This window comes from Salvelinus sp. IW2-2015, unplaced genomic scaffold, assembly GCF_002910315.2.
Source record: "Salvelinus sp. IW2-2015 unplaced genomic scaffold, ASM291031v2 Un_scaffold3482, whole genome shotgun sequence".
In the NCBI taxonomy this organism is placed as follows: Eukaryota; Metazoa; Chordata; class Actinopteri; order Salmoniformes; family Salmonidae; genus Salvelinus; species Salvelinus sp. IW2-2015.
Genome location: NW_019944762.1, coordinates 1 through 13813, shown reverse-complemented (window position 1 = coordinate 13813; position 13813 = coordinate 1). Strand labels below are relative to the sequence as shown.

General features: G+C 40.1%; 1 pseudogene; it reads left to right on the top strand.

Moving 5' to 3' along the window:
* Positions 1-1555, top strand: part of LOC112075949 (B-cadherin-like) — a 4289-nt pseudogene extending 2734 nt beyond the window's left edge.
* Positions 1556-13813: the final 12258 nt, after the last annotated feature.

The window sequence follows — 13813 nt, the reverse complement described above, 5'->3', positions numbered from 1 at the left end:
AGGCTCCTGGCCCTATGAATATGGAGACAGATTTTTTTATTTTACCTTTATTTAACTAGGCAAGTCAGTTAAGAACAAAATCTTATTTTCAATGACGGCCTAGAACAGTGGGTTAACTGCCTTGTTCAGGGAAGAATGACAGATTTTGTACCTCGTCAGCTCGGATTAATCTTGCAACCTCTTTTGCAGTTACTAGTCCAACGCTCTTAACCACTAGCTACCTCGCCGCCCATATACAATGCTGATAAGTCAATTCAATGATATACATGCCCTTTATGATGAAGTACATTCAGATGCATATGCATAAGATTGCAAGAAGCCTTGTGAATGGTGATGTTTTAACTCAATATACTGTATGTTCTAGGTATCGCATGGACAGAGATCCTGCTAAATGGCTGGACATCAACAGTGTGAACCGGAATGATCAAAACCAAACACTCCCTGGACAGAGAGTCTCCCTTTGTCAAAGATGGCAAATACAGAGTTCTCATTCTCGCCATCGAAGGTGGAATCTGATTTTGTTGATCTTGCTCACAGCAGGCTTCAACCTGGGAACAAGGTATTTAGTGACGTCTTCATTACTCTTTTGAATAAGAGTATCTTGTTTTGGGTTATCAGATGAAATCCCTGCAACTGGAACTGGAACCATTCTGATAGAGCTGGAAGATGTCAACGACAATGCTCCGACTATTGATGACACCCCGTTGAAGCTCTGCAACCAAGACCCCCGTCTAGTGCGTTTGGCTGTGACAGACAGAGACGGGCCAGGCTTTGCTGAACCCTTCAGTGTAGAACTTCTGGAGGGGTCCAATATGTATTGCACTGCCCAAATGTACRAAAMAGGTGTGTATTGCTTTTCACATTCACTCTACAKTMGTCTSTTCATTTGTRTTCAGAATAATAWCAGACCAAGTATGTKCTTTTGACAACATTCTTCACWTTCAARGTTGAAATGTGTCCCATTTTTCTCCTGTCCCAGGAACTGTGGTTGAATTRACATTCAAGGCCATGAGGGAGCAGAGAAACTTCTACATTAATCTGAGGGTCACTGATGCTGGCGGGCTGAACCAAGACCATGTCATTCATGTAACCATGAACGAGGACAGCTGCATGACCTGGGGGGATTTCTGTGTTAGATCCTGACATATGACATTTCATTAGCATTTTTATAGCTTGCAGAGGATGTTGCTTGTTTTGGGAAGGTTTTCACTTTATTTGACAGCAGGGGTACATCACAAAGCCAGAAATGAGAAGAAAGTCACAGCTAATTTGCCAGTTGCCATCAAAGTACTGAACATTTTTCAGAAATACTTATGTCAAGACATGTTTTTCAGTTCACGTTTTCTATTTTTTTTTTGCTAGTTGTGCATTTTTACATTTCAAGTCTAACATGGGTTTGTATATATTTCCTAGGGAACTGCTGATATATTTGACCATTGTTGAGGATGTTGCTTGTGTCTTATTTCCATGGAGAACATGATCATTTGCATGCTTGCWGAGAGCTTTATGCATGTTTCTAATTTAACTTGAATAAAGCCTTTTTGGTTCATTCTCACTTTTTTGTTTTTCTGTCCTTGTACATAGAAACCTGTGTCTCTTTCCTATTGATTAACTGCTCTCCCATACAACACACAATCTTGATTTGCATCTTGCTTTTAATATAACCTCGTTTTTCAGAACCTTGGAGTGATATTTTTATGTCCTATTGTTGTGTAGGACATCAGTTCGCATCTGTTGGCTGTTCCATAAAGCAGGATAATTTATTTAGCCAGCTAAACATTCAGATATATTTATTGATTTTCAGTTTCATTTAGAATGCTAAACTTCAATATGAGTAGATCGAGCAAATTTTCAGTGAGCCCCCTTTTCTACAAACATTCAGAACATAGCCATGTGTTTATTACTGGTGTTCCCCTCATTCAGATTTCAGCAGCATTTTGCAAGGAGCTCCATTGCTCTGCTGTTAGTAATATGAACACCAATATCAGGTTTGAGATAAGTGAGGATCCTGCTGGTCAGCAAGTCAATGCCACTAGAGGGAGTAGCTGCCACTTAGTTTCAACCATGTTTACATTTCATTTGTTTACAAACACTGGCGGGAAGAAAATGTATATTCTGGGTTCTGATGGGGTATGACAGCTGAAATAAGTTTGAGGCATTAAAAACAAATTAATCAAGAATCAATGGGTAGGTATTCATAAGTCCAAAAATGGATTTTAACATTGATTGCCCCTTTAAAAGCAAAAAATTATTTCAGAGAGGCCTGGCTGGATTGGAATCTTGTGCATGAAAGGTGAGTCCAGCAGCCTGTTAGTTACACCACACATTTTCCTCTTTGTATGTTCGAAATCAATACGTTATCAGCCTTAGTCTAAAATAGATCACATTTTTTCCCTCATCAATCTACACAATAACTAAGCGAAAACAGTTTCTAGCAATTTTGCTAAAAAATAAACAGAAATACCTTATTTACATAAGTATTCAGAACATTTGCTATGATGCTTGAAATTGAGCTCAGGGTGCACCCTGTTTCCACTGATCTTCTTGATATTTCTACAACTTGATTGGAGTCCACCTGTGCTAAATTCAATTGATTGTACATGATTTGGAAGGGTACGCACCTGTCTTTATAAGGTCCCACAGTTGACAGTGTACGTCAGAGCAAAAACCAACCTATGAGTTTGATGGAATTATCCGTAGATCCCAGAGACAGGATTGTGTCAAAGCACAGATCTGGGAAAAGGGTACCAAAACATTTCTGCAGCATTGAAGGGCCCCAAGAACACAGTGGCCTCCATCATTCTTAAATGGAAGAAGTTTGGAACCACCAAGACTCTTCCTAGAGCCAGCCACTAGGCCAAACTGAGCAATYGGGGGAGAAGGGCCTTGGCCAGGAAGGTGAACCTGATGGTCACTTTGACAGAGCTCCAGAGTTTCTCTGTGGATATGGGAGAACCTTCCAGAAAGACAGCCATCTCTGCAGTACTCCACAAATCAGGCCTTAATGGTAGAGTGACCAGAGGGAAGCCACTCCTCAAAAGCACATGACACCCCGCTTGGAGTTTGTCAAAAAGGCATCTAAAGGACTCTCAAGATTATATGGTCTGATGAAACCAAGATTGAACTGTTTGGCTTGAATGACAAGCGTCAAGTCTGAAGGAAACCAGGCACCGCCCATCACCTGGCCTATACCGTCCCTACGGTGAGGCATGGTGGTGGGAGCATCATGTTTTTCAGTGGCAGGGACTGGGAGACTAGTTAGGATCGAGGGAAAGATGAACGGAGTAAAGTACAAAGAAATCCTTGATGAAAACCTGCTCCAGAGCGCTCAGGACCTCAGACTGGGGAGAAGGCTCACCTTCCGACAGGACAACGACCCTAAACACAGCCAAGACAACACAGGAGTGGCTTCGGGCCAAGTCTCTGAATGTCCTTGAGTGGCCCAGCCAGAGCCCAAACTTGAACACGATCTAACATCTCTGGAGAGACCTGAAAATAGCTGTGCAGCGACACTCCCCATCCAACCTGACAGAATTTGAGAAGATCTGCAGAGAAGAATGGGAGAAACTCCCCAAATACAGGTTTTCCAAACTCGTAGCCATACCCAAGAAGACTTGAGGCTGTATTTGCTGCCAAATATGCGTCAACAAAGTATTGAGTAAATGGTCTGAATACTTGTGAAATTTCAGGCTTTTAATTTTTTAATGAATGTGCTAAAAATTCTAACCCATTTTTTGCTTTGTCATTATGGGGTATTGTGTGTAGACCGATGATAAGAAAAAAAAATTTTTTTAATCAATTTTAGTATAAGGCTGTAACATAGAAAAAAGTGAAGAGGTCTGAATACTTTCCGAATATACTGTACCTATAACTGGGCAAATAACTCCCTAACTAGCAAAGAATATCAACAAATGTGCACACCCATGGCTCGGTGTTCTGATCCGAACAGCATATTCACTCCAGGGTAATTGAAAGACGCTTGTGTGATACCCATCAATAGAATTGTACTCCGTTGTGATCTGGTTCTGCCCAAAACAAAACCATAGACTCAATCTTCCAAAGTTGGGTTTTATTTTTTTTGCATTAAAAATGGTGATTTGATCCCAGAGAAACTTTGATCTATAAAGTGCAAACTTATGGGGCGAACTCATATGTTCAATCTCTTGCGCCACTGCACATTGAGAGGGAACATTGCAGTCAATACATCTGTTTTCTTTCATTGTTAATTCATTAGAACGTGTTATATTTTGTCTTTCATTTTAAGTGTGTAGCTGTTTGTGCACATCAGTGAAAATAAATGAACATTTGATTATTTCTACACATGAAATTTAGGCAAGAAAGCAAAAACTGGGTGTGAAAAATTTCACTTGGGCACTGTTGATATAATTGACCATTGTTGTGGAGGTAGCTTGGTTATGATTTGCATGCTTGCAGAGAATAAAGCCTTTTTGGTTCATTCTCACCTTTTGTCTCTGTCTTTGTACAATGAAACCTGTGTCTCGATCCTATTGGTTAACTGCTCTCCATACAACACACAATCTTGATTTGCTTCTTACCTTTTTCTATAGCCTAGTCTTTCAGAACCATGGAGAGTGAAGTTTGTTCCTGAAAGCAGACTCATGAATTAAGTTAACCAGCTAACCTTTCAGATATATTTACTTATTCTCACATTCATTTAAAACGCGAGGCTTGAATATGGGTTGTTGGTTATCAAGTAAATTATATAACTCCAATTTTTGTACCCTATAATTCTCAAAAACATGAATTTATTACAAGAGACAAAAACACGGTAAAAAGTCTGATTGCAGTAAAATCAGAGTTGATATACTGTGTGTGGAATATACAGCACACAAGCAGAATATGACCGTACTCCACAGATCTGATAAGGGCAGTGAACCAACTGGTCATCCACTGAATGTGTGCGCCATCCGCATCGACACATTGATGCCATCTCCCACAGAGATTCTATATAAACTGTACAGTATTTCATCTCCATTGGAACTGATCTGAGAGAGAGATGGAGTAGATCCCAAGTACCATCCCAGATAGTTAGCTGATGGGACCATGGGAACCTCTTCCCCACCACAGAGTAGTATAGGCCTATGTCTGATTGAGATGCATGCTATCATTGCTCCCATGTCATCACCATGCACTTTAATTGTATTTTTACGCTGCTGTTGTCCATGTCAATAACTGTCCTGGTTAAAGAATAAATCAAATGTATGTGACATCTGCGTAGTTCAGGGAAATTGGCTGTGACATAAAACTATTTCCCACACTCTTAAAACTAACCAAAAAGGGTTATATTGCATGCTTCATATATGGCACCCCTAAAGTTTCTATATAGAGCCCTTTTGTAGGGTTCTTTGAGAACTCCAGGGGTTCTTTTTTAGTGAACCAAAATTGGTTCAATATAGGTTTTTTTGGAACCAATTTCGGTTCAGAATCTTAAATGGTGCCATATATGAAGCAAGCACAGTAACGGTTTTTGGTTCTATCCAGATACTTGTTTTTCTAAGAGTCCAGTTTGAATGGTTAAGAGGAAATTGAAATACAACAAGTCTTTGAGGACAGTGGAAGTTGATAATGCTTCTGTAATATTAAAACCAATTTGTTTCAGCCTGTAGAATTAATCAGAGTTTAACAGATAGAAAAATGAGGCCAGTTTGAAGAGTTCAAATTACAGCTCTTCACTTCCTCAAAATGTGTAAATGAGCTGAATAACACAAAAAAGCCACATGATGGTGTCACGGCTCCTCCTCTGCAGTGTAGGGGCGGTGCCTCCTGCAGGCAGAGGGTCGTTAGTGATTGGAGTCACCTGGGCTCTAAGTATTTAAACTGTCACTAATCACTTCTCTCTTTCTCTGCTCCTCCAGGTATGCTCATGATTTGTTTGTTCCTTTGTAGTTTTGCATAGTTTTCATGTTCACACACACATATTCCCGCATCCATGCACTTTACATACACCTTACATTATGATACTTCCACACCTCATTCCTTTTTCTTAGTTTAAGTTAATAGTTTGTTGTAGAATAAAGAACCTTTTTAAATTGGCCTATACCTGTTGTTCGTGTCCCCTCATTTTTGTCACAGGCTATGAGACAGCTTGTGACAATGGAAATGTTTCTTTAACAAACTCCACATTGTCAGTAATCATTTTTGAGAAAAATATGCTTTTTCTAAATGTTCAAACCGGACTCTTTAATGGAGAAGGTAAAACTGTTTTCATTTTATGAAAGCGTTTTGGGTCGTAGTCATCTTTATCACCTCCAGTCTGTATAATGAAATATCCCAATGGCCACACACTGGTTGAATGGATTTTTTAAAAAAGTTATCAGGGTGGAATTTCAACTAAAGGATCATGTGTCCATGAGAACCAAATTTCAACAGACAAACCTTATATAAAATATGTTGCATTTGTTTCTTTAAGACAATGTTATTACTCCAACCTCGTGAATGTGACAAACTGACACGTTTTCAAATGACGGCCTTTGATTTGATTGCCTGCACATGCAGTTTGGAGCGACACGAGCGTTATACCCAATTAATTATTTCTGCATCTGAGGTTATCCAGCCAACGACGCCATGACATAACCTACAAGTGTGATCGGGAATTTCTATTGGAGAAGCAGTGTCTGCCTATCTTCATATTGTCTATGGCTACCCTTTGGTGTCACATCCAGGGTTTTAAACTAGCCCTGTTTATCTATGATATTTGTCACTGATTATTACCAAAGTTCTATTGTGAGAATGATTGAGAGATCTCCACTTAAAAACGAAATAGATTCACTGTTGCTATTTAAGTCATTCCAAAGGGTAGGTTTAACAGAACAAATGAAATGTAACCATACTTTATTAATCATATACTGTATCATCAAACATGCTATTTAGTCATCAACGGCTAATTGTTCAATCAATCCAAGGAATTCAACTCCAACTAGGACAATACAAAGCCTAGGGGTTTCAATTCAACCAGAATTTTCAAACTCAACTAGACAATACACAGGCCTAGGGTTTCAATTCAACCCAGAATTCAACTCAAACTAGGACAATACCCACAGGCCTAAGGGTTTCAATTCAATCCAAGATTCAACTCAAAACTAGACAATAAACAGGCCTAGGGTTTCAAAATCAATCCAAAGAAATTCACTCAAACTAGACAATACAAACAGGCCTAGGGTTCAATTCAAACCCAGAATTCAAAACGCAAACTAGACAATACAACAGGGGCCTAGGGTTTCAATTCAAACCAGAATTCAACTCAAAACTAGAAAATACAAACAGGCCTAGGGTTTTCAATTCAATCCAGAATTCAACTCAACTAGACAATACAACAGGCCTAGGGTTTTCAATTCAACCCAGAATTCAACTCAAACTAGGAAACAATGACAACAGCCTAGGGTTTCAATTCAACCCAGAATTCAAACTCAAACTAGAAAAATACAACAGGCCTAGGGTTTCAAACTCGGGTTAATTTCAAATGTGACAAATATTGTAGCAAAATTCAGGGGGTAGTCGAACGGAGACTCGAACTCTGTTTTCATCAACTGTCCAAGCGACACATAACACCAAGATTCTGAACTCTTGACGAGGATAATAGGTGTTGGTTTAAGGTGCTATATGACCCCCTTCCTTACAGAGTCATGTCCCCACGCTTCTCCTAAATCAAGTCCCCTCACATGGTACCACTTTCCCATGTTTACTACGCAGTATGTACGGTATGCTATGTTTACTTGTCAGACTGCACAGTAAGCCTAAAAAAACCAAAATGCAGGTTGGCTTATATCTTCAAAATACTTTAAATGTGTTATTATCCAAATGTTAAAAAGGCCATTATACATTATTTCATTCACAGCCTTTTCTGCTTTTGTTAATAAAAATAATGATAAAAACGCTTTCAAAATGGCGAATGTTTATTTAAGTTATGGAATCCAAACGAAATACTTGTTCCAAAGATTTCCATTGATTATTCTTTAGGATATGTGTGACTGAATATAAGCAATGATGTCTGCTGAATAATCAAGTTAGGGTTTCTCCAAAAATGTATTAATTCTAGTTGTTAACTGGCAGTTATTTACAAATAGTGAGAATGTCTCACCCCGTGTCAAGGAATGCCTGTCTCACTCACTCTAGGTTAATGAAAACTTAAATCTCCAAAATATCGTTGACTTTTGAAACAAACGATTATTTAATTATAATTAATACATGTGAATTATATAAAAAGCCCTAGGATCTGTGAGAATATCTAACGGGAAAATGCCTTAAGATATTAATTTAGAGTCCTCCAATCCCTAAATGTAATTATTGGCTTGAGAGTCACATCTTTGAAAAAAAAATATTTTTCAAAAATACTGTAGGGACTTACCGTAGGCATTAATCTGTCTCACTAGTGGTTGAGGATTGTGCGGGTTAAAAAAATGGTGTAGCTTATTAATTTAAAGAGCATATAACATTTTGAAGCAAAAAAGCCTACAACTATTTTAGCACCGTTTAGTTACTGCTCTGAGGGCAAAGATGGGGGACTGGTCTTGATAAAATCAATGAGATTTTTTACTTTCACTTAATCTTCATTTGGGTATTGGTTAGACAAAGAATTAGAAAATGATATGTTATGCTCTTAGTGTAACCTTTATTTAACTAGGCAAGTCAGTTAAGAACCACATTCTTATTTACAAAGGACAGCCTACTCCTTCGTGCCCTGCGGGGATTCTTTAGCTAAATAGCCAATACTGTACTGCGACCGTCACTGTACAAAGCACCATATTTTTCATGCCATCCTAATGAAACTCAGATGGTTTTTTCTTGAAATGAGAAAAACATAATATTAATCAATTAAATTAAGGCAAAGTACCAGTCAACAGTTTTGACACACCCTACCATCCCAAGGATTTTTCTTTATTTTTTACTATTTTCTACCATGTAGAATAATATAAGACAATCACAAACTATGAAGGTAACACCGGTCTCCCGCATGCCCTTTGCATTCTGTAGTACAGACATGGCCTGCTCCCCTTATGTAAGGAATTAGCCCACTTTCCCATGTTTAACTACAGTATGTATGTAGACTGGCACCAGTTAGGCCTAAAACAAAGAAACACATTTCGTTTAATAAAATAAAGACAAAAAAAAATACTCTTGCAAAATTTGCAGATGGTTGATTAGGATGGATCCATAACGAATTACTATGGAATAAAATTTATCACTGATTTACGGAAATATTTGGAACAAAGTTGTCTAATGAAGGCAAAACAATGTAGAATCCTCCATCCTGTAGCCTTACTCCCCGGACCGTCACATTGTTAACAGCGCCCTATTTTTTCCATTCCCATCCGTAATGGAAACCCGGAGGATTTTCATTTTCTCTGAATAAAACCACCATAAATTATTAATTCAATTAATTAACCCAAATTTCTTAAAATCCAAGCCTATATACTATGTATTACAAAAAAGGGTTAAATTCTCTGGTTTAATGCCAATACAGAAATAATATTCAAATGCTTCTCAAAGCATGCACTTCTGGTGTCAAACTGCAATAACCTTGCAGCAACAGAAAAAAATGGCTTGACAATAAAAATGAAGTGGCCAACCAAAATGCGTGTGGGGCAGCACGCAAGGTGATGCCGCAACTTTGTAAAGGAGGAACCACTGTACAGGCACCCCTCCCAAATGCCTCACGCGGCACCATCTCACTTTTGACAACCAATTAAGCAATTCAGGGGGTACCCCAACGGGGGCTCAAACGGGGTCCAGTGACTGTCAAGCCAAACCTTAATCATTACGCTTAAGAGTTTGAGTTCATTTATTCTTGCTCACAGATTGAAACTGAAAAATGGCAGGAATTGGCATTACTATAAATGCAAAAAACACTAATTTAAAAAACATAACACGTAATATGTGACATAAATAGAATAGAACAATGTAAACATACAACGAAATTTAATATAAAAAATGTGAGATTAAAAAATATAATTTAATTTTGGAGAGCTAGGTTATTATACAATTCTGAATAGCCCGGTGGAGTAGAGTGGCATGTTCGGCAGGGCGGTTCGTTACAGGGACAGTGTACAGGACAGTGTACAGCACAGTTGTAACAGCACAGTTGTACAGCAACAGGTTGTACAGGACAGTGACAGGACAGTTATCATACACAGTTATACACCACAGTTATAACAGCACCAGTTATAAGCACAGTTAGTGGGCTTGTTTCTTCAGGAAGGCCTGGTGGCATTTACCTTTTTGGAGGGGAGCAGGTCATTCAGTGGATGGTCAAAGAGTGTGCATGTCCTTCCACCAGATTTACTGCCCAGAGTAGGCCGAGAAGCAGGCTGCAGTGTGAGGGAGCTGTGGTGGACTGCTCCACCTCTGGAGATGATCAAGCCCTCTTCTGGCACCCCTGTCTAGTGGCTTGGCTGCTTTTTATGCATCCAAACTAACAGCCACCCAACCTATTCCAGACAAGGCCTGAAACCAGTGTGTATAGACTGTGACCAGATCTTTCAAGTAGGTAGGCCATTTCTGTCAAGAACAGTCAAAAGTGGCAGGTGTTTTGGAGCCCTTGCCTCCCCACTGACTGCTTCCACATGGTCACCACTGAGTAAAAAAGCAAGATGGAAAAACCAAGAATACTTAGTTGTTGGTAACCACGGTACTCCTGTCCTCCTAGGATTAGTGTGCAGTTGTGGGTGTTTCTAGAAAACATATCCTAATTTCCAGGACATTTTCCCATTTCAGGAACATGGTTTGTTGGATGTTGGCACAGGTCTTCCAGCTGCTGCCTCCAATTCCAGTGGAAATGCCTCTTTTGATTGCTGGTAATGGTATGACCTCAAGGGACAAGCCCTACATCTCTTGCATTACCCAGTTGTTCACTGAAAACGGTTTTTTTTGGTTTTGTAGTCTGCAAAGCTGCCAGCCAGGAGGTGTGGCTTTCAAAGGCGGAAGTAGTGCTGGACGTTGGGGAGGTAGGGCATACTGATAGTGCAACTCAGATAAAACTGTTGCATGAGTTTTTTTTTTTTTTATGAAGCTCTCCTGGGATTTTTTCCAAGGCATTTGATTTAGTAGAGAGATGTGCCTCCAGTCACTCGTTGGTACATGGGTGTGACACTTAGGTATGGACACATAGTGGCAATCTTCAGGACAGCCAGGAACAGTCCCCTGCCAAGTAGGGAGGTTGTAACAATGTGTGTGATGACAGGGGCTAGATCTTCTGCTCTTTTAGTAGCCAGGCATGGAATGCCATCAGGCCCACACGCATGACGTGGGCTCCGGCATGGCCAAGAGCTTTGCTTTTCTGGCCTATGCTGCACAGCTCAACCTGCCTTGTTAGCATGGCAGGGGAAGAATGGCCAAGAGGTGCTGTGGTGCTTGTCTATTCTTCAGCAAAAAAGACATAAAACATCAGCCGCATCGTTGGTCTTCAGTTTCCCTTCACCTTTATTCCTCTTCTCCTGATGTTGGTTCTTTCCGTCACCAGTCCTTGGTATGTGTCTACCATCCTTAGTGTTTGTTCTTTAGGTCCGGGATTTTCAGTTTTAGTAGTATGTCTTTGCTTATTTGATAAGGTTGCGCTTGGTTTCTTATGTTTCTTCCATTTCAATGTTTTTACCCCATCTGTTGAAAATCACTGTCTTTTTCCTGATGGCTGGTCTTTATTCTCAGTCATCCAGGGCTGTCAGTGTTGTTCTTTTCTTATTGGCAATGTATACAGCAAGTGGCAGTTGAATGCAGGAAGTTGAACGTCTCCACCTTTGCATTTCAATGCGCTCCCACCTCATATACGCAGACCAGTTAGACAGGCCAACAATTTGTGCGAGGCCTCCTTTCTGTTCTGGGTTACCAACATCCTTTTTTCTGCCTGCACCTGGCTTCTCCCTCCTTGATGTTGCGTTCTGGGAGAACAGCAATACATCTGTGAATCACTGGATCCAAGAGGAGCAAAGTACGGTGGGGGTGTGTAGTGATTCTCATATGTGTAAGATCAGATCTAAGGATGGCGTCCCCCTGGTTTGTCTTTGACCACTTGTCATGTCTGCGATGGGAGTTGTTCAGCATCTTGGATAGGCAGGTGATTAAAGTCTCCACACAGACCCCATTTGGAAGATAGGGGGACATCTGATTTCACATCAACAGTGATTGAAGAGATAAATCCAACAAGTTTTCCTGAAGTGTTTTTCTCATTTGCATGGTGGATGTAGGAGTACTCCCACGAAACAAGTTGAAACTGAGCTGGGAAGTCGTTGGATGGAAGCTGGAGCCACATACACTCCATATCCTCTTTCCCGTCCTAGGGTCAGTTCTCTCTTTGCCTGCATACTGTGGTTCCACATACTAAGTCCCCAACCAACCCCCTCCTCTCATCCTCTCTGGACCTTGTCATTTCTGAACAGCTGATAGGTACATATGAAAAGAAGATTTTCATCTGGGATAGTTTCGTGGGCCCAAGTGTCAGTGACCACATTCCAATGTCTTGCATTTACTAATTTTGAAGAAAGGCAGTTTCAAATGCATCACTTTGTTTTATCACATGATCTTGAATTACAAACAAAGGCACCTTCGGAAGTCTCTGGGGCATTTCTGGACATATTTGCGGACCATCCACATTAATTCAGTTATAGAGCCTCTGGCATTGACTGTGGAGCGATTTGTGTTTTTGATCATTTTACGGTCCTGTTACCTTTCTATTAGTTCAGTATTTCCTGTCTGCCCTTACTAACTGTAGTCCCTCTCACCCGCGGTTCCTGCGAGGCATTGATCCCGAAGCACTGAAGTTTGTCTCGGATATTGCAGTTGGCCAGTGGAGGTGCAGTTTTTTGTAAAATCCGTTAGAAAATGTGAATGAGAATTCCACACGTTGTACACTCCATCGTTGTCAAAGCCATGCTTAATCCGTTTAAAAAAGCAGGGAGCAGTATGCAGTGCGACAACAACAAACACCAACATAATATTTCAAACATTTGTAACACATTTACTCTTGAGCTGGCTGCCTGGAAAGCGCCACCGAAAGGAGGCCCAGAAACTCTTGACGAGGTGGTTACGTGTTGGATTAATGTCGCTACAGTATTCAGTAATTTCTCTATACCAAGTCCCTCTCTTGTACACACCACTCCGATGGCCTCATCTCTCTTTTGACACCAGTGTAGTAAATTCTGGGTGTTGGTTGAAATGGAGATGYGAATTTCACTTTTGAAATACAATAAATAGCCTATTAACTCGTGAACAAGTTAATTCAGCTTTCCGACTCAAACTCAACCAAAAATCGAAATTAAAGAATGGGATTAAACATGTTCAAGATAGGATGCAAAGGTTGCAGGTCAGTGGAGGTCTTCACAGTTACTATAATAATATGTGCAGAATCTCGAACGGCACTGATCACTTGCACCATGTACTTTTAATGTAGTCTCATCAGCAATCCAGGTCATTTGGTTCTACTATTAGATGAAGCACAGTGATAACAAATAAATTAAACTATAAATATACAAAATATCTGACATTGTATTYTTATTTGAACTTTTCTGTTCTTTTAAAATGGTTGAAAGCGCAGTGATAGACATTTGGGTGACAACTGAACCCGAAAAAACAATCAGACATTGTTTTTCCATTGCAATTTCATTGTGCTACAGGGAGGAGGTGAGGGCTCTCGGAGTGTGGTGTCAGGAAAATAACCTCACTCAACGTCAACAAAACAAAGATGATCGTGGACTTCACGAAACAGCAGAAGGAGCACCCCCCTATCACATCAGCGGGACAGCAAGGAAAGTTAAGTTCCTCTGCGTACATATCACTGACAAACTAAAATGGTCCACCCACACAG